The sequence below is a fragment of the Eretmochelys imbricata genome, chromosome 25, assembly GCF_965152235.1.
Source record: "Eretmochelys imbricata isolate rEreImb1 chromosome 25, rEreImb1.hap1, whole genome shotgun sequence".
Taxonomy (NCBI): domain Eukaryota; kingdom Metazoa; phylum Chordata; order Testudines; family Cheloniidae; genus Eretmochelys; species Eretmochelys imbricata.
In genome coordinates, this window is record NC_135596.1 from 50,132 (window position 1) to 69,454 (window position 19,323).

At 49.5% G+C, this 19,323-nt stretch overlaps 1 pseudogene; it reads left to right on the top strand.

The window, feature by feature from the left end:
- The first annotated feature begins 469 nt into the window (after positions 1-469).
- Positions 470-19,010, top strand: LOC144257468 (zinc finger protein RFP-like; annotated as a pseudogene).
- The last annotated feature ends 313 nt before the right edge of the window (positions 19,011-19,323 follow it).

Sequence of the window (19,323 nt, forward strand, 5' to 3'; positions counted from 1 at the left end):
ACAGCCCACTGTTATCAGCTCACCCAACGCCCTGAGCAGTCCAGGCAGGAGGCAGGCGGTGGGGAGAGAGTAGGCACTGCAGGGCACGGACACACACACACGCATGCATGCAACACTCTCACCGCGAGGACCTCACTTAGGGAAGACGAACCCAACCCACAGCTGACTTAGCTGGATTCCAGGTTCCCTCCTTCATCTGTAATGCCCTATCGGGCTGACCTGTCTCACTGGCCTCTCCCCCATTGGCCCTGGGCACTGTCAGTCTCAGAGTCCTGGTTTCTTCCCCTCTCCTTGCTTTGGGTGTTGGGAGAGGGATTGGGCAACAGGGAGCCAATCATGTTCTCCGGCAGGACATTTGGGGAAAAAAAAAAAAAAGCAGCCAAAAAAGCCCCCAAAGAAGCCATGTGAAAAACGCCCTGTTGGGGTTAAGCCACATCTTAGATCCCTGTGACACTGTCTGCAGGGAGCCATGGCTGCAGTGAATCCTCTGAAAAGCTTCTGAGATGAAGCAACTTGCTCCATCTGTCTGAGTTTTTATAAGGATCCCGTGTTTTTAGATTGCGGGCACAGTTTCTGCCAAGCCTGCATCGCCCAGTGCTGGGAGGGATCGGATACAGCTGTCTCCTGTCCTCAGTGCAGAGAGACCTTTCCCCAGAGGACCCTCAGGCCGAACAGACAACTGGGGAACTTTGTAGAAATTGCCAAGCAGCTGAGTTTCCAAACAGCAGCAGGAGAAGTTGGTGCAAGGTGCACCAGGAGCCTTTCAAACTCTTCTGTAACCAGGACCAAATGCTCATCTGTGTGATCTGCAGAGAGTCCCGGGCTCACCGTACTCACAGCGTGGTCCCCACAGAGGAGGCTGCCCAGGCCTACAAGGTAGGAATCTGCTGTGCAGGGTAATTACTTCGGTTTGGGCATGTTTGCAATTTTTATTACAATAGCTCCTAAAGGCACCGAGATCAGGGCCTTTGTTGTGCGAGGCTCTGTACAAACACACAGACCATCTAAACCAGTGGTCCCCAAATTTTTCCCCTCAGGCTCTCCCTTACCCTGGCTATGGCCCCCCACCCGCAGCTGCGGTTAGGAGCTGTGGGTGGGGCCACAGTCAGAGGCTGGGGCCACAGCTGTGGGGGTGTCTTGGTGTTGGAAGTGGGGCTGAGCCGGGAGTCGGGGGCTCAAACTGGGTTTGGGAGCAGAGCCAGGGTCAAGACTGGGGCTGGGAGTGGAGCTGGGGTAGGAGCCAGGGCCAAGGGGGCCATAGCAGATCTGAGGGGCACTCCCTTCCTGCCCCTTGTGGGGGCTGGTCTTGGCCCTGCCATGCTCCCTCAAATGTTCCTCTATGCTCCAGTTTGGGGACCACTGATGTAAACAGTCAAGGTAGACAAAGGCTGGGGATTCTGAAAGGTACTTAAGGTGTCTATACCCCAGATTTAAGTGGATAAATCTGGAGTTTAGGCACCTAAATGCCAGTTTTAGGCTCCACTGCAATCCCCAGAATTCCTGTAGGAGCCCAAAAAGAAAAGGAGTACTTGTGGCACCTTAGAGACTAACCAATTTATCTGAGCATAAGCTTTCGTGAGCTACAGCTCACTTCATCTGATGCATAAAAGTGGAAAATGCAGTGAGGATGTTTTTATACACACAGAGCATGAAAAAATGGGTGTTTATCACTTCAAAAGGTTTTCTCCCCCGACCCCACTCTCCTGCTGGTAATAGCTTATCTAAAGTGATCACTCTCCTTACAATGTGTATGATAATCACTTTTATGCATCCGATGAAGTGAGCTGCAGCTCACGAAAGCTTATGCTCAAATAAATTGGTTAGTCTCTAAGGTGCCACAAGTACTCCTTTTCTTTTTGCGAATACAGACTAACACGGCTGCTACTCTGAAACCTGTCATTATGGAGGAGCCCAGACTCACTCAGTGCCTGTGTATTCAGGGTACAACTTCTTTCAGTGCCTGTGTTTCTGTCTCTGGGCATGTGCACAGCTGCCCCCCATGGCATCTGGCTGCCTGTCTCCTGGCCACACCCAGAGCAATCCATGAGCTGGGGAAAACCAGGCATTCTGCTTCTCTCCTCTACGGGGCCTGATCTGGTGGGCATGCTCGGAGACAAGTCAAGGGAGTGGGAGTGAAACAGAGGCACAGAAGCGGCAGTGACTTAACCAAGCTCACAAAGCAGCTCAGTAGGAGAGCCAGGAATTAAACCCTGGCCTCCCCATGCCCATGCTAGTACCCTAGCCTCTCGACCACACCGCCTCTCATCACTCCTGTCATGCAGTTCTCTACCATCACATTACCAACATCTCAGCACAGCTGCAGACTGGAGGCGTAGCGCCCCAGCTTGAGCATTTCACAGCTGATGACCGCTGCTTTCAGGCGAGCCACAGGAAAATAACACATGGTCAGCAGTGTTCTCAAGGAGTTTGTTCTCTGCTACTTTCTGACGCATAAGGTGCCCTGAAAGATTTCTGTTTAAGAAACAAAGGTTAATCTGCGTAACTTTTTCCTCAAGGAAAAACCAGGATGATGAATTCCCGTTTTCCCGGGTTTGCTGAAGGATGGTCACTTTGCTGCTCCTGAAGCAGAAATCATGGGCGACGGGTATGACGGGCCAGGGGAGGCACAGCCCTGCGTGGCCCCCTCCACCCCCAGACTCCCTCTTGCTTCCTGCCGGGGATCTGCAGCTCTTCCCCCATGGCTGGTCTGGGGGGGCCTCTGGCAGAAGGGGCCGGACTGGGGGTTAGCCTCCCTGAACCAGTGGCTCACGTCCTGCCCATACAACCTTTGAAGTTTTGCAACATTCTAGGGCCCATGAAGCCCAAGTGGACTGGAACCTTAAAAAGCCTGTTGGACAGAGCAATCCCCTCGGGGCAGAATCCGCTGTGCTGTACGCCACTCTAGCTGTAAGGACGAAGTGGGCTGTAGTAGTGCCACAATAAGATTAAAGGAAGAAAATGGCTGATTCCCAGGACCATGTTGAACAAGCCCTTTCCCCCATGCCGAACAATTGAGCACAATATTTATGCACCTTGTGAGTGTGTTGGATTTTTAACCAGGAGTCTCTTTCTCCCAAGAGTTCATTAGGTACCGGAGTTTAATGTACTATTTTTTTTTTAAAGTGTGTTAAACATTCTTACCAAAACTCCCTTCCCTTTAAGTTGCTCAGCTTTAAGTCTCTGATGTCCAGCTTTCTTCATATAGTTTTCTCTGTCATTGCCTGGGAGCAGGGCACCCTGCCCTACACTGCTGCAAAATGGATACGACTTCAACCCTTTGCCCTGCAGCACTTGGAGGATTTGCTGGAGGCAAAGGGCTGTTCTAGACAGAGTCCCTAGGTCTCTATATTAGGTCTGGTGCCCCCAAAGGCCTCTCTCTTTCCTGGCAGCATGACATATACAGCATAGAAGGAAAGTAAGCAGGGCTGAGAATGGGGCCTGAGATGCCCAGCTGCCATGAAATGAACGGGAGCTGTGCTTTTAAATCCTCTCTGTGGCTCTGCAACACCTCACCCCCGGGGAATTATAGAAGAAGATCCTTCGAGCACATTTTCAAGAGCACCAACTGACTTTAGAGCCGAAGTCCCATTTGCAAAGGAGATTTAGGCCCGAATCCCCAAATGCACTTGGGTGTTGTGATGCTCAGCACTGCAATGCCTAACTTTTAGACACCTAGAAAATCACTAAGGACATAAGAACGGCTGCACTGGGTCAGACCAATGGTCCATGTAGCCCAGTATCGTGTCTTCCAACAGTGGCCAATGCCAGGTGCCCCAGAGGGAATGAACAGAACCCGGCAGTTATCAAAGGATTAATTCCCTGTTGCCCAGTCCCAGCATCTGACAATCAGACAAGCCCTTACGGTTGCCGGCCTGTAATTGCCAGGATTTCCTCTGCAGCCTTTTTAAAAAAGCTGGCTTTCCATCAGCTATCCTCCAGTCATCTGGTACAGTTTGGAACAACAAATCCTGAATTAGGCATTTGGGGGGAGAGAGGCATCCACAAAAGCCAGCATGCTAGCTGGGGAGACTAGCCCTCCGGAGATACTGATGAGAGGGGTGTGTCCTAAGCCCCAACTCCCTCAGAGTTTGGTGTAGGAATGGGCCTGTCTCTGATCCACACCTGGGAACCCCTCTCCTGGAGTCGAGTTGCTTAGCTACCTAAGCTGTTTCATGCAAGATGGAGTTCTGCACCTGTGTTGCTCCGCACAACGTGGCCGGGGAAGAATCATAGAATATCAGGGTTGGAAGTGACCTCAGGAGGTCATCTAGTCCAACCCCCTGCTCAAAGCAGGACCAATCCCCAACTAAATCATCCCAGCCAGGGCTTTGTCAAGCCTGACCTTAAAAACCTCTAAGGAAGGAGATTCTACCACCTCCCTAGGTAACGCATTCCAGTGTTTCACCACCCTCCTAGTGAAAAAGTTTTTCCTAATATCCAACCTAAACCTCCCCCACTGCAACTTGAGACCATTACTCCTTGTCCTGTCCTCTTCTACCACTGAGAATATTCTAGAACCATCCTCTCTGGAACCACCTCTCAGGTAGTTGAAAGCAGCTATCAAATCCCCCCCTCATTCTTCTCTTCTGCAGACTAAACAATCCCAGTTCCCTCAGCCTCTCCTCATAAGTCATGTGTTCCAGACCCCTAATCATTTTTGTTGCCCTTCGCTGGACTCTCTCCAATTTATCCACATCCTTCTTGTAGTGTGGGGCCCAAAACTGGACACAGTACTCCAGATGAGGCCTCACCAATGTTGAATAGAGGGGAACGATCACGTCCCTCGATCTGCTCACTATGCCCCTACTTATACATCCCAAAATGCCATTGGCCTTCTTGGCAACAAGGGCACACTGCTGACTCATATCCAGCTTCTTGTCCACTGTCACCCCTAGGTTGAAGACTTTCTTCATAACCGTTAGCCTGGGGGTAGGGCACTCACCTTGTATGTGGGAGACTCCAGTTCAAGTTCTCCCTCTGCCTGGTGAGGAGAAGAGATTTGAGTCTCCCACCTCTCAAGAGTCAGTTGTGACATTGCCATGAGCACCGTCCTAGAGCAACTTGAGAGGGAGATGGAAAATCAATGGTAGGTGAGAACCCAACTTCATGAGACTTCTTTGAAAATCCCAGCTTCAGATAATGAAATCAGCACTGCAATGTATATAAATTGCACAGAGGACAGACTCCTTAGCAGGTTGACCTTCCCCCCCACCCCCAACATTGTTTTACTTGCCTCAGGAACAAATTCAAACCCAGTTGAACACACTGAAGCAAGAGAGAGGAGAACTTCTGGAGTGGAAACAGGATGCAGAGACGCAAAGCCAGGAATATCTGGTAGGTCCCCATTGTTATGGTCCAGAAGTTACATCAATCAGGGGTGATATTTCTCTCTGTGGGGAGAGTGTCAGCCCTTGTCTACACGCAGCACTGCTTTGATTTAGCTATGGCTACATCTACACGGCACACCGCTGGGGGCATCCTGTAGGGTATGTGTAGCTACACAGCACAGTGAGAAACAGGCTGTGTCCACACCGTCATGTGTAGCTACATGTGTGAATAAAAGACTCCAGCAGAGGGAGGCAGCAGAGCAGCCGGAGCCTTCCTCCACTCCCTGGAGCCTTTTCCTGTGGTGGGGAAAGGCTCTGGCACTGGGGAAGCAGCGGGACACTCAGTGTAGATGGGGGAGGCCCTGCTTGGGGGCGTATAGAGCCCTGTGTGTAGGGTTTATACCCAGACGGTTCAGGCATATCGCGACTCTACTTGCTTAAGCCATGCCTCGCCATCTACACTGCTATTTATGCCCATGTTAGCGGGTGCATATAGTGTACGTCCTCTACACACCACCACAACATTTGTGTAGTACAGATGTACCTTAAATCACTTTTTAATGTAATGTCTTTATTCTGGTGCAAGGCCCTCACAGGCAAACATTTTGAACCTAGTTTAATTTGACCCTAGTGTGGTGTGTAGGGTTCACCTTGTCCAGTTAAACTGAGATAAAATGTGCTAACTGGGAGCAAGGTCAAGTTCAGATCAGGGTTAGCTGTGATGTAATGGGGACCGAGAGACTTTGTCCGTTGGACCATATGAACTGGAACCATAAACTCACTGAATGTTAAATCTCACAAAATGAGGGTCAGTCCATCCTCATGATTGTATCCACTCATTATATTCCACACCTGAACATAGCTATTATATGAACAACGTACCCTCATGTCTCAATGTCTGTACTTTGACCCCTTAACCTCTTACCCCCAATCGGGGATATTGCAGAGTATGTATTCCTTACGCCACTCGATCTGAAACCGAACTTTGCTCCTCTTGATAATCCGTACATTATTTCCTGGTATCCAGAAACGTCTACTCCGGGGGTTCTCAAACTGGGGGTCGGGTCCCCTCAGGAGGTCGCAAGGTTATTACATGGGGGGTCGTGAGCTGTCAACCTCCACCCCAAACCCCGCTTTTCCTCCAGCATTTATAATGATGTTAAAAATATTCAAAAGTGTTTTTAATTTATTAGGGGGGTCGCACTCAGAGGCTTGCTATGTGAAAGGGGTCGCCAGTAAAAAAGTTTAAGAACCACTGTTCTACTCTGTACCGTTCACGGTTTTTTTTTTTTAAACATCATCTTGATAACCTCAAGCACTTTGTCTCTTGTTGAGACACCCTTGCAGGGTGTGATCATGTTTATCTTTGTTTATCATCCCTCTGGGCTCATTCCTCCACTGGCTTCCAGTTTCAACTCAAAACACTGATCTTATTCCCCACACATCCAGCTACAAACACTGATTTCAGGGGAGATTTTCAAAGGCACGTATGGTGATTAGGTGCCTAATTCACATGGACTGTCAGTAGGACTTAGGCACCCAGTGGCTGTTTTGTATCTCAGAAATCTTCCTCCTGAATCTCCACCAGGCACAACTGGTTTCCTCTGGGACAGTGTAATTAACAGAATGCCAGATGAAACATGCAAAAGCTGGAGAAGAAGCATTTTGCATGGTGTGTTTTGTAACTGGTGTTTTATGTGGATAACCAGCAGAACCCTTTCCTTCTTCAGTCTTCTCCACAACTCTCTGCCAACGTATTTCTGATTCTGAGTCAGACCTCCCCCCTTCCAACCTTTCTGCTATTGGAAGATTCTAGATGATCAACAGAATATATTAAGCCACTCAGACCTGAAAACTCATCATTTTAGAGAGATTGGGTGACATTTTCAGAAGTGCCTAAGTGATTTTGGAGCCTAGGGTTAACAATTTTGCAGGTGGTTAAGGGCCAGATTCTCAAAGGTATTTAGGGGCTTAAAATGCAGGGAGAGCTGTCCCATTTTCAAAAGTCACTTTCAAAGAAACTTAGGCTCCTTAGCATCCAAAGTGACCTTTTGAAAATGGGAACTGGACGCGTAAGTCCTGAAGGCGCTTCGGAACATGTTGTTCATTCAGGCCAGCTGAGAGACTGTCAGGCATATTCTCCTGAAATCTCAACCATGTGTTTGTAGTAGGTTGATATGAAAAGAGGGCTCTAAGAACTGTTCCTATCAGGGACATGGGGAGAGTCTGGGATGTCCAACTTTCTCATTTGTGAAAACCGGATGCTGAGCACCGGAACCTGCCCTGTGCCCTGCCGCCACTTTCCCTCGAGGCCCCGCCCCCCACTCCTCTGTCCCTTTCCCACTGTCGCTTGCTGCTCTCTTCACCTCCCTCCCCCTGCCAGCTGAGCAGAGCTCTAGGGGTGTGGTGGAGGTGACTGGGGCAGGGTGGGAGAGGGAGAGCCACGCTCCAGGGGTGGAGGGGTGATTGGAGCAGGATGGGGGAGATGCTGGTACTTTTCTCCTCCCCATGGAGCCATCCCTAAGTGCTCCTCCAGGCTCCAGCAGCAGCTGCTGCTCTTCTCGCCCTCTGGTGGTGGAAGCCAGTTACTGTGGGTAACCGGACTTCTCATGTCCAGTCAGCAGTGCTGACCGGACACTGCCAGGTTTCCCTTTTGACTGGACTTCCCAGTTGAAAACTGGACATCTGGCAACCCTTGTCCTTGATCTGTCCTTTCCTGTTCGTGTCCCTTCATTATAGGGAAAGATAGAAGCTGAGAGGCAGAAGATCATGTCTGAATTTGAGCAACTGCGGCAGTTCCTGGACGAGCAAGAGCGACTCCTGCTGGCCCAACTGGAAGAGCTGGACAAGGAAATTGTGAAGATACAGGATGAAAATGTCACCAAACTGTCTGAGAAGATTTCCCGTCTCGGTGACTTGATCAGTGAGATAGAAGAGAAGTGTCAGCAGCCAACAAGTGAATTCCTGCAGGTGAGACAGTTAGAGACACCCAGATCCCTGCCCAGGGAAGGGAGAGATTCTGATTGATTAGCTTTGGAGTTTATTAAGTTCTTGGAGAGGTCCTACTCCACAATGGAGACTGTCAGTGTGTCCTTTAGCGAAACGAGGGAAAACAAAATGTGACATTTCTAATACTTCCAATGTGGAAACAGTTTTGCTATTTTAAAGGCAGATGTTTCAGGCCTTTTTGAGACATCCTGTGTAAGCCCCTTCATTTTCAGTTTAAACCAATTTTTACCAAAAAATTTCTGGGTTTTACAAAAAAGTATTATTCAGGTTTTTCTGATTTTCATCGTACTTTTGTATCATTCAAATATACGCAAAAAAACTTGTTTTATTAAGAAAATACAATGCATTGCATGAGATCTCTGTATTCCGATAATACATTAGTCTGTGTGTATATGCAAAGCTGCCTGCTGAAGTAAGAACGTATTGTTCTAGAAGATGCACACAATAAACCAACAGGCACGCACGCAAGCTCTGAAGTGTGTGTGCGTCTGAACCTACTGATAAATCACACACCCACCAAGTACACATTTCAAACTGTTAGTAGACAATGGGTTAAAGATTTGACGCACTAAAATGGGAAGTAAATGAAAATGTACATCAGAATACATTTCAGAACACAAGGAAGTATTCAAAAGGGCTAAAGAAACAACAACAGGAGAGAAGGATGAAGTTGAGTGTATGCGCTGCAAATGGTATGGCCCAATTATCAAATGTGAATATTTATAGACTAATTGTTCTAATCAAAGCTTTTGATACGGTCTCCCACAGCATTCTTGCCAGCAAGTTAAAGAAGTATGGGCTGGATGAATGGACTATAAGGTGGATAGAAAGCTGACTAGATTGTCGGGCTCAACAGGTAGTGATCGATGGCTCCATATCTAGTTGGCAGCCAGTGTCAAGCAGAGTGCCCCAAGGGTCGGTCCTGGGGCCGGTTTTGTTCAATATCTTCATTAATGATCTGGAGGATGGTGTGGATTGCACCCTCAGCAATTGCACCTGCAGATGACACTAAATTGGGAGGAGGAGTAGATACGCTGGAGGGTAGGGATAGGATACAGAGGGACCTAGACAAATTAGAGGATTGGGCCAAAAGAAATCTGATGAGGTTCAACAAGGACAAGTGCACTTAGGACAGAAGAATCCCATGCACTGCTACAAACTAGGGACTGAATGGCTAGGCAGCAGTTCTGCAGAAAAGGACCTAGGGGTTACAGTGGATGAGAAGCTGGATATGAGTCAACAGTCTGCTCTTGTTGCCAAGAAGGCCAATGGCATTTTGGGATGTATAAGTAGGGGCATAGCGAGCAGATCGAGGGATGTGATCATTCCCATCTATTCGGCATTGGTGAGACCTCACCTGGAGTACCATGTCCAGTTTTGGGCCCCCCGCTACAAGAAGGATGTGGAAAAATTGGAAAGAGTCCAGCGGAGGGCTACAAAAATGATTAGGGGGCTGGAGCACATGACTTATGAGAAGAGGCTGAGGGAACTGGGATTGTTTAGTCTGCAGAAGAGCAGAATGGGGGAGGATTTTTTGATAGCTGCTTTCAATTACCTGAAAGGGGGTTCCAAAGAGGATGGATCTAGACTGTTCTCAGTGGTAACCAGATGCCAGAACAAGGAGTAATGGTCTGAAGTTGCAGTGGGGGAAGTTTAGGTTGGATAGTAGGAAAAACTTTTTCAATAGGAGGGTGGTGAAGCACTGGAATGGGTTACCTAGGGAGGTGGTGGAATCTTCTTCCTTAGAGGCTTTTAGGGTCAGGCTTGACAAAGCCCTGGCTGGGATGATTTAGCTGGGGAGTGGTCCTGCTTTGAGCAGGGGCTTGGACTAGATGACCTCCTGAGGTCCCTCCCAACCCTGATATTCTATGATTCTACACCAGTAACCTGTTTGTTCAAATGAAACGTTTTATTTGGGGATTTCAGATATATTGTTTTCTTAAACTCAGGGGGACCCTTGTGCTTTGAGTTCTGTTTTAGTTCTGCAGCAAACCACAGGGATGAACAGAATTCAAAGCATTCATCTACTGAATACTTTTTCTCCCTGTCTTTCCATCCACCAAAACAAACCCCGATATTTAACCAGAAAACTTAATAGTTTTCTGCACTGATTTGCACCTGTTTTTATTGTGGTAATAAACACTGATAAAATCCCAGGAAAAATTAACTAAAATAAAAACAGAAAATGAAGGGCCCTAACGATATGAAAGCAATAAAAAGCACAACTCCACTTTCTAGGAAGTGGGAGATTAGGAAAGCAAAGTTCTTTGCAGGGCCTATTAAGAAAGGAGAATGAATCCAGCTTCCAGAACTGCTGAGCAGAACTGCATACATGGAGAAAGGCAAATGCTCTGGACACAGCAGTTGCATGTGGCAGTCAGGGATTCATGCGTCTGATCAGTCTGTTTGAGCAAATGCCATTGGCACAGGCAAAATAGAATTTAGAAGGAGAAAACCCACAATCATGGTGTGTGCTTAGGGGTCCCATTCCATCGAAATCTGTGAATGGACTTTTGAAGTTGCTAACTGCAGAGAACTGCATCTCGAGCTCAACTAGGGATGGCAAAGCAAGTCCCCTGCAGAGCAGGAGCGATCCGCATCTTGTGGCACTTGGGACTGAACTCTTTCTCTTTTCTAGGACATCAAAAGCACCTGGAGCAGGTACGTGACTCCTTCCCACTCCCCCTCACGCGTCGTGATGCTAGAAGGGGATTTCCCCCCAGGGTCAGATTTTGCAGGGCATTTAGTCACCTGAGACGTAGCTAGGTACTTGGTGGGGTTTTCCAAAGCAGCTAAGCAAGTTAGGCACCTCCCATTGTGATCAGTGGCAGTTGGGAGCCTGACTTGGTTAGGTGCTTTTGAAAATCCCAGGAGGCACCTTTAAAAATCAAGCCTTAAGTGACTTGCCCAAGGTCATGCAGGGAGGCTGTGGCAAAGCAGGGAGTGGAACATAGGTTTCCAGAGTCCTACAGCAACCCCTTAACCACTGGAGCATCCTTTCCCGTGAGATTAGGCCCTTCTCTCTGAGGGGCAGCTTGTGGACCCCTTACTCTCTAATTCCCATTGGAGGAGCTAGGCATTTAAAAACTCCAGTGAGGAGATGAATTGTCTCACCAGTGGGAGTTAGAGGCTCTCATTGAGCCCACAAGAAAGCAGCCTCTGGTAGCTCATTCTCAAGAAAGAAAAGATTTAGGGTGTTTCCCCTTTCCCCCCCCAGGTGTGAGAAGGTGAAGTTCGAGAAACCAATGGCTGTGTCACAGGATGTGAGCGAGAGAGTTGGCGTCTCTTTCCAAAGAAATATTTGTCTACAGGAGGCTCTGAAGAAATTCAAAGGTAACTTAACAGTTATTTGGGCTCATGATATGGTGATGGCACATCGAGATGTGCCTCTGACTGTGGAAGGAGTTGGACTCTGGCCTATTAGTTCTCAGCTCGTCACAGCTAGACGTCTGTGGGTGGGATGGGGAGGGCTCAGGGCTGATGCCAGTTCGCCAGGCCTCCACTTTTATTGTCTCAGACCCAAACATGGGTGTCAAAATTGGCCACTCAGCATTTCAGAGACACACAATCGCCAGATGTTTTCGAAAATGTTGAATTTCACCTCCATGGCTGGGATTTTCCGAGGGACCTAAGGGATTTAGGCCCCATCTCTCTCTGACGGTCAATGGGAGTTGGCCACCACGTGGCCTGAGCCCTTTTGAAAATCCCAGACTCTGTACCTCAAGTTCCTCCATCTTGAAAAAGGAGGAAATAATGGCCAACCTACCTTGTTGTGCTAATTAGTGAATGCCACCGAGTGCTTTGAGATCGTTGGAGTAAGGCAGGAGATGGACGATATATTTTGGACGATGATTTCACTTTAGTTTGGTCTCATTGGAAAGGTCTCCCCATTCCAATCTGCCTCTTGTTCTGTGGTATTTTCCTTTGGGCTGTCTCTCAGAATTACAGCACGGTTCCATGCCGTGCTGCGACAGCCATGTCAGCCCCAGGATATTAGACAGGGTGGGGGAGGTCATAGCTTTTATTGGACCAACTCCTGTTGGTGACAGAGACAAGCTTTCGAGCTACACGGACCTGAAGAAGAGCTCTGAGTAAGCTCCAAAGCTTGTCTCTCTCAATCACGGTTACATTAATTAACGGTAGAAATGTCACCAGAGTCAAGACAACATGAAATCACCTCTCTTCCAATCCTTCCTTTCTCTTGAGACCCGGCCCTATGAACTGAGCTCAAATGCAGAGAGAAGGGGTATGGGCTAGATTCACAAAAGGACTTGGGGTGGGGGTGGGGGGGTCTACTTGCCATTTTAGGCACCTCAGTCCCAGAATCAGACCACACTGGGATTCACAAAGACCCCCACTCAGCTGCAACCAAACCTTGTAGGTGCCTAAAATTACTCATCACCTCTATTTTTGCGGTAAAAGTCCCCTAGTCACCTATGTTTCTGCCTCTGTGCATTCGCACTGCAGTTCCAGTCCAGCTACCAAGACACCTAAGCCCCAGAGAGATACACGAACTGGGAAAAGAAAGGGGTTCCTCCTCCTAACTCACCTACAGGGCCACAATCTGAAATGCCTGCTCTGAGCACGCTTACTGACTCAGGCCCTATATGTGAACTTACCCAAAAGAACCAGGCTCTAGGGAAAGAGGAGCTCCCTTATAATGTATAGTTCTGTGATTAGGGTACTGACCTGGGATGTGGGAGATCCCCAGTTCCAATCCTCTGTCCCCCCGAGGGGAAGAAGGGATTCCAACAGGGGTCTGATATAGGCCTCTCTGTTGCCCCTTTTGAATCTGATCCACTGTGTATAAATAACTGAGCAGCGGGACAGGCTTCTGGGCGTCCCTCCCAAGAGCGTGCTCTAACCACCTGGGACGTTCTCATGATTTCTCTCTGCCTCTGGCCCAATGAATTATTGATTATCCCCAGTGGAACCTCTCCCACAGGAGAGCAGGTGGGCACCCCGCATCAGACAATCGTGCAGCCCAGAGATTAGGGCGCTCCTTGAGAGGCGGTAGATCCCATTTCAAATCCCTGCTCCCTCAAGGCTTGACTTGAACCAGGGGCATTTCCCACTGGCTGGCGTAAGCAGGGAGTCGCCTAGCATGCTGACTTTTATGAAGCTCATTCCAAGGCGCATCTCTCTCCCCATTCATGGTGCAGATTGCCTGGGAGCCTGACTCTGGCTTTGTGAATCACAGTGACTTTCTAGGTGCCTAAGCGTTGGGTGTTGTGATGCTAAGCGTCAGCTTGTCTAAGTTTCTTTGTGAATCCAGCCCCATTTTCATGAGGCTATTTTCCTACAAGAAAGGGGCAAATCACCTCTCCTCTGATCTTTTCTTCCTCTAGAGACCCTGCCCTATCAACTGAACTTTTTGATCTCCAAGGCAGAGAAAGAGGGTAAGTTTCCATAAGGATATTTTCCTACAACAATTATTAATTAAAATCTCCTGATTAATTTTTTAGAAGACACTTCTGAATTCAAACAGGAGAGGTTTCCACCAATACAGAGTCTTGGATTCCAAGGTTAGAAGGAACCATTATATCATAACGGCCAGACTGGGTCAGACCAAAGGTCCATCTAGCCCAGTATCCTGTCTTCCAACAGTGGCCAATGCCAGGTGCCCCAGAGGGAATGAACAGAACAGGGAATCCTCTAGCCCATCGCCCATTCCCATTCAGTGATGTATGAACGTGCACATACTATTTACAATTGGAAAGTAGGGTACATTTTTTAGGTCCAATAATCAGCCTTTAGGGCACACTCAGGTCACATTTTTCTGCTTCTCTCGGCAATTATAAGGACTAGAAATTTGCTCTATTTTTATTTTTTATATGAAAGACAAGCTTCACTACTGGAAAACATCATTAACACAGAGTGCAGGTTGACCATCAGTGCCTTGTACTCTCCCAGAACGTGAAAGGAACCCATATTTCTACCTCTGAAAACTGGGAAATAAAGAGTTAAGGAAGTGTCTCCCACCAGTTCCTATGCTATACTTCCCTCTCACCCTAGTGTCAGGAGCATGGACTCATGTGCTGGGCTCTATCCATCCCCAGCTGGTAGAAGGTCCCTTGCGGGGAGACCATGCTAAGGCCAGTACTGAACCAGGCAGAGAATCAGGACTGCAGCGGCAGTCAAAAAAGCAAACAGAATGTTGGGAATCTTTAGGAAAGGGATGGATAATAAGACAGAAAATATCATATTGCCTGTATATAAATCCCTGGTACGCCCACATCTTGAATACTGCGTGCAGATGTGGTTGCCCCATCTCAAAAAAGATATATTGGAAAAGGTTCAGAAAAGGGCAACAAAAACTATTAGGGGTATGGAACAGCTGCCATATGAGGAGAGATTAATGAGATTGGGACTTTTCAGCTTGGAAAAGGGGCGACTAAGGGGGGATATGATAGAGGTCTATAAAATCATGACGAGTGTGGAGAAAGTAAATAAAGAAGTGTTGTTTACTTCTTCTCATAACATAAAAACTAGGGGTCACCAAATGAAATTTCAGAGTAGCAGCCATGTTAGTCTGTATCCGCAAAAAGAAAAGGAGTGCTTTTGGCACCTTAGAGACTAACAAATTTATTTGAGCATAAGCTACAGCTCACTTTGAGCTGTAGATCACGAAAGCTTATGCTCAAATAAATTTGTTAGTCTCTAAGGTGCCACAAGTACGCCTTTTCTTTTTTCAAATGAAATTAATAGGCAATAGGTTTAAAACAAACAAAAGGAAGTATTTCTTCACGCAACACACAGTCAACCTGTGGAACTCCTTGCCAGAGGATGTTGTGAAGGCCAAGACTAACAGGGTTCAAAAAAGAACAAGATAAATTCATGGAGGATAGGTCCAGGAATGGCTGTTAGCCAGGATAGGCCGGGATGGTGTCCCTAGCCTCTGTTTGCCAGAAGCTGGGAATGGGCAACAGGGGCTGGATCATTGGATGATCGCCTGTTCTGTTCATTCCCTCTGAAGCACCTAGCATTGGCCACTGTCAGAAGACAGGTCCATCAGTGGCTATTAGTATCCTATCTTCCATGAATTTAGCCATCGTTCAAGGAGTATTGTCTCTCCCTGGGGGTTGGTGCTCCCTGTGGTACTGGGAACTGTCCCTTTAAGTGGTTTGGCTTCCCAGACAGGAAGGAGGAGCATAGCAGAAGCTCTGTGATACAGAACCCTGGATAAAGAGGGTTTCATTCAAACATCATGCTCCCAGCACGATTACTGAACACCACACTTGCAACCGTGTTGTGTCCCCATCCTTGTCCCATGAGCACCACTGGAAGCTGGGCAAGGGGCTCTCTTCGGATCTCACAGTTACCTATCTGGCCCCCCACAACTGCATCTGAATACCTGGCATCTTTTATGCCCATTTGACAAAAAGGGAAGCTGGACTGCAGAGAGAGGAAGGGACATGCCTGAGGTCACACGGCATGTCAGTAGCAGAGTGAGGAATAGAGCCCAGAAGTCCTGGCTTCTAACCTCTACACCATGCTCCCTCCCCGAAATGCGTGTAGTGCATTGGATGACTGTTACACATCCCTCGGGTGTGGACATTTAGTGCCACCGAGAAGTCGAATTCCCAGTGCACCAGAGAGCCCAGTGTCTCTCTAGCAGGGCTGCTCGCTACTTTCTCCTGGTCCAAGTGGGTGGAGGGGTTCTCACCCCATGTGCTGTACTCTTGGGCTGGGGACTTTCCACCAGGAGATGAGGGATGAATAGGGCAGCATGGAAATGCATGAAAAGCTGAAGCTGGTGTCCCTGTTAACATCCTCTGCCTGCTGTCTGCTGCCTCCCCTGCTCTGTTCTGTTGCTGGATGTGGAGCACCCCCAGCAAGGGCGAGGGATCGGGGGAGGAGACCGAGATCCCCTCTGCCACGGATCCACAGGATTCATGCTGCAGCCCCCGCTTTGGAACAGTCTCTGGGAGGAGCCCCTTCGATGGGCCAGACCCCCAACATCAGCCCCCTCTTCCTCCAGGGTAAGCCACGTGGCTTCACCGACTCCTTAGGCTGGACCTCTGGGCCTTCAGCTCTCCTGCCTCACAACATGAGCTGTGTTCAGTGCGTCCACCTGAGACCGACCCCTGCGGGAGCCCTCTGTGATCTCAGGGAGCAGCACAGCTCTGCAAGCACCTGCAATGACACTCAGCCACCGCCGTCACTGTCAAGCCCCTGGGGTTATTAGTCCCCTGCTCTGCACCACAGCACAGGAAGACCTTGGTTAGCTCAGAGAAATGAAGGTTACAGTATAGTCCATTCTGGGGAGCCGGTGCCCAGCCCTGCAGTTCAAACCCCGTGGTTCAAGCTCTGTCTCCCTGTCCATCTGATCTGCTTTCTCAGACTCCCAGGTGTGCCCCCCACCATAGGTGCCGATTCTGTAGGTGCTCCGGGGCTGGAGCACCCATGGAAAAAAAATAGTGGGTGCTCAGCACCCACCGGCAGGATCAGATCCTCCCCCTCCTCCCCTCCCACCCGCTGGTGGCCCTGCCAATCAGCTCCTTCCCCTCCCTCCCAGTGCCTCCTACCTACCATGATCAACTGTTTGGGCAGGGGGAGGAGCAGGGGCAGGAAGAGGTGGGGTAGGGTGGAGACTTGGGGGAAGGGGTGGAGTGAGGGTGGGGCCTGGGGCAGAGCAAGGGTCAAGCACCCCCAGGAAGTCCGCTTCTCTGCCCCCCTACTGCTTCCTGCAGCCAGCACGTAACTTCTGCTTCACCCCTCCCCCACCTCTAGTCCTTTGTTCCCAAGCCGGGGCAATGCAGCTCAGCCACAGAGGCGGGGAAGGCCGTAGCTCTCCGGGTTGCTGATCGTTATGTTTCCATGTCCGGGCAATTGGATTTGCCATTGTCTGCTGAGGACCTCAGGCCCCAGACAGTGACATGGGCAGCTTAGCCTGCCCTGAGAGCAAACACTCCCATATCACCCACTGGGTAACAATGCTGCATATTGGGAAACTGAGGCACATATAGGTTTCATTAAAAAATTGCAAAAAATCCCAGTTTCTCACACCCTCCTAACAATACCTCCTTGATGCCTGGCGGGAACCATGGGGAATTTCCTGCTCAGCTTCAGCCAACAGGCAGCTCCCCAGGACTGACACTCAGGGCCCACCCCAGCCAGCCCATGGCTACTGGGGAGCCTGAGAAATGGTCCTAGCCTCCCCCAGGGCTGAGCTCTGCCTGTAAGGGTCTGTCTGCACTGCAGAGTGAACCCTGGGGCTCAGCACCCAGGTTAGCCTGGGCTGGGTGCAAGGAGCCATGCTGCTGAGCCTGACCTCACTTACTGGGTCCTCATGGGTGCTGCTGTGGCTCTAGGACTCTGGGAGCACATCCCCTGGCTGACCAGCTATTCTGAGTTTCTTTCCCAGTGATTCGTGGGGTACCCAGTCTGTCTTTCACGGGGGAATTGGGGAAGGCACTGGAGGGCTATTTTCCCTCAGGTCAAGCTGGCAGTGGCATTCGGGGGGAGGCTTTTCACCTTCCTCCGCAGCATGTGTCTGCGGGTGATGTGCCAGGATTATCTGGGGGTATCTCACCGAATCATTTCCCTGCATTGCGGGGGCCTCGGGCACTGGTGACCCTCGGTGCCTCCTCTTCTCTGCCTGTGGCACATCATAGCACGATCGGCTGTAGGCTGTCAGGCTTTGGGCTAATGTTGGTTGTTGCGTTAGGTGGGCGCTGGGTGGAGTTGGTGGCCTGTGATATACGGGGGTCCGATTAGATGACCTGATGGTCCCTTCTGGCCTCAGACTCTCTCATTCTCAGCACTGGAGTGGTTTAGCCTGCACAGAGGTGCCGACTTCCCCAGTTCCCAAGGGGGTGCTTGACTCTTGCTCTGCCCCGGGCCCCACCCCCACTCCACCCCTTCCGCCAAGCACCCACCTCTGCCCCATCTCTTCCTGCCCGGCTCCATTCTGCCCCCTTCCCCTGCCTCTTTCTGCCCCCACTCCTCCCTCTTTCCCGCCCCCCCAGAACCTCCTGCCCACCGCTGAACAATGGATCCGTGGCAGGAGGAAGGTGCTGGGAGGGAGGGGGAGGAGCTGATCAGCGGGTGGGAGGTGCTTTGGGTACTTAACACTCTCCTCCTGCCTCTCTCTCCCCTCGTGCAGTGCAGGCCACTCCGGATCCAGACCTGGGGATTCCCTGTTCCGTCGTGTCCACAGATGAGAGTGTGATACAGAAATACCAAGAAACGGGATATTTAGTGACACAGAACAGGTTTTACCCTGCTGCCTGTGTGCTGGGCTATAAGGGCTTCACCTCAGGGAGGTGTTACTGGCAAGTGGAGGTGGGGAACAAACGTAATTGGGTTTTGGGCATTGCCAAAGAGTCTGTGATACATGAGGGAGCGAAAAGCCGTACACCAGAGGAGGGGATCTGGGCTTTGCAGAGTACAGAGAATGAGTACTCGGCCCTCACCTCCCCTGAGACTGCTCTGGCCCTACCTCATAGCCCCAGTAACACTGGGGTTTATCTGGATTATGAAGGGGAGGAAGTTACATTTTATGACGTTACATCTTCTGGCAGAGAGACGATCTTTACTTTCACATCCTCTTTCCCTGGGAAGATCATCCCCTTCTTTGGGAGCCGGCGTGTAGAATTTGAGTTCACTGGTAAGCATACCGTTATGTGTTCACTGGCCGACATATTGTTAATCCCTGTGACAGAGGAGTAGGGATCACTCAATATGAGATATCTAAAGTAGAGCAAAGACATAGGTAATGTATAAATTACAGCTATCACACTTTGCCATTCTAATCACAGTCTTGCCAGCCTGAAGCATTCAAAAAGTGTGTCAGGCTCCCCAGAATCATGAGATTGGCTGAAACATCTTTTTAAATATTCTGTCATTTTCTTTGCCTTCTGGTTTCCCAGCTTTTGGGGTGTTCTTGTTTCCAATTTTCAATCTTTGCTACACAAATGTGAAGGCTGGAAATGTATCTGTAGAATAATCTGAGGGTGCCTTGCAATCTACCTACTCCAGCTGC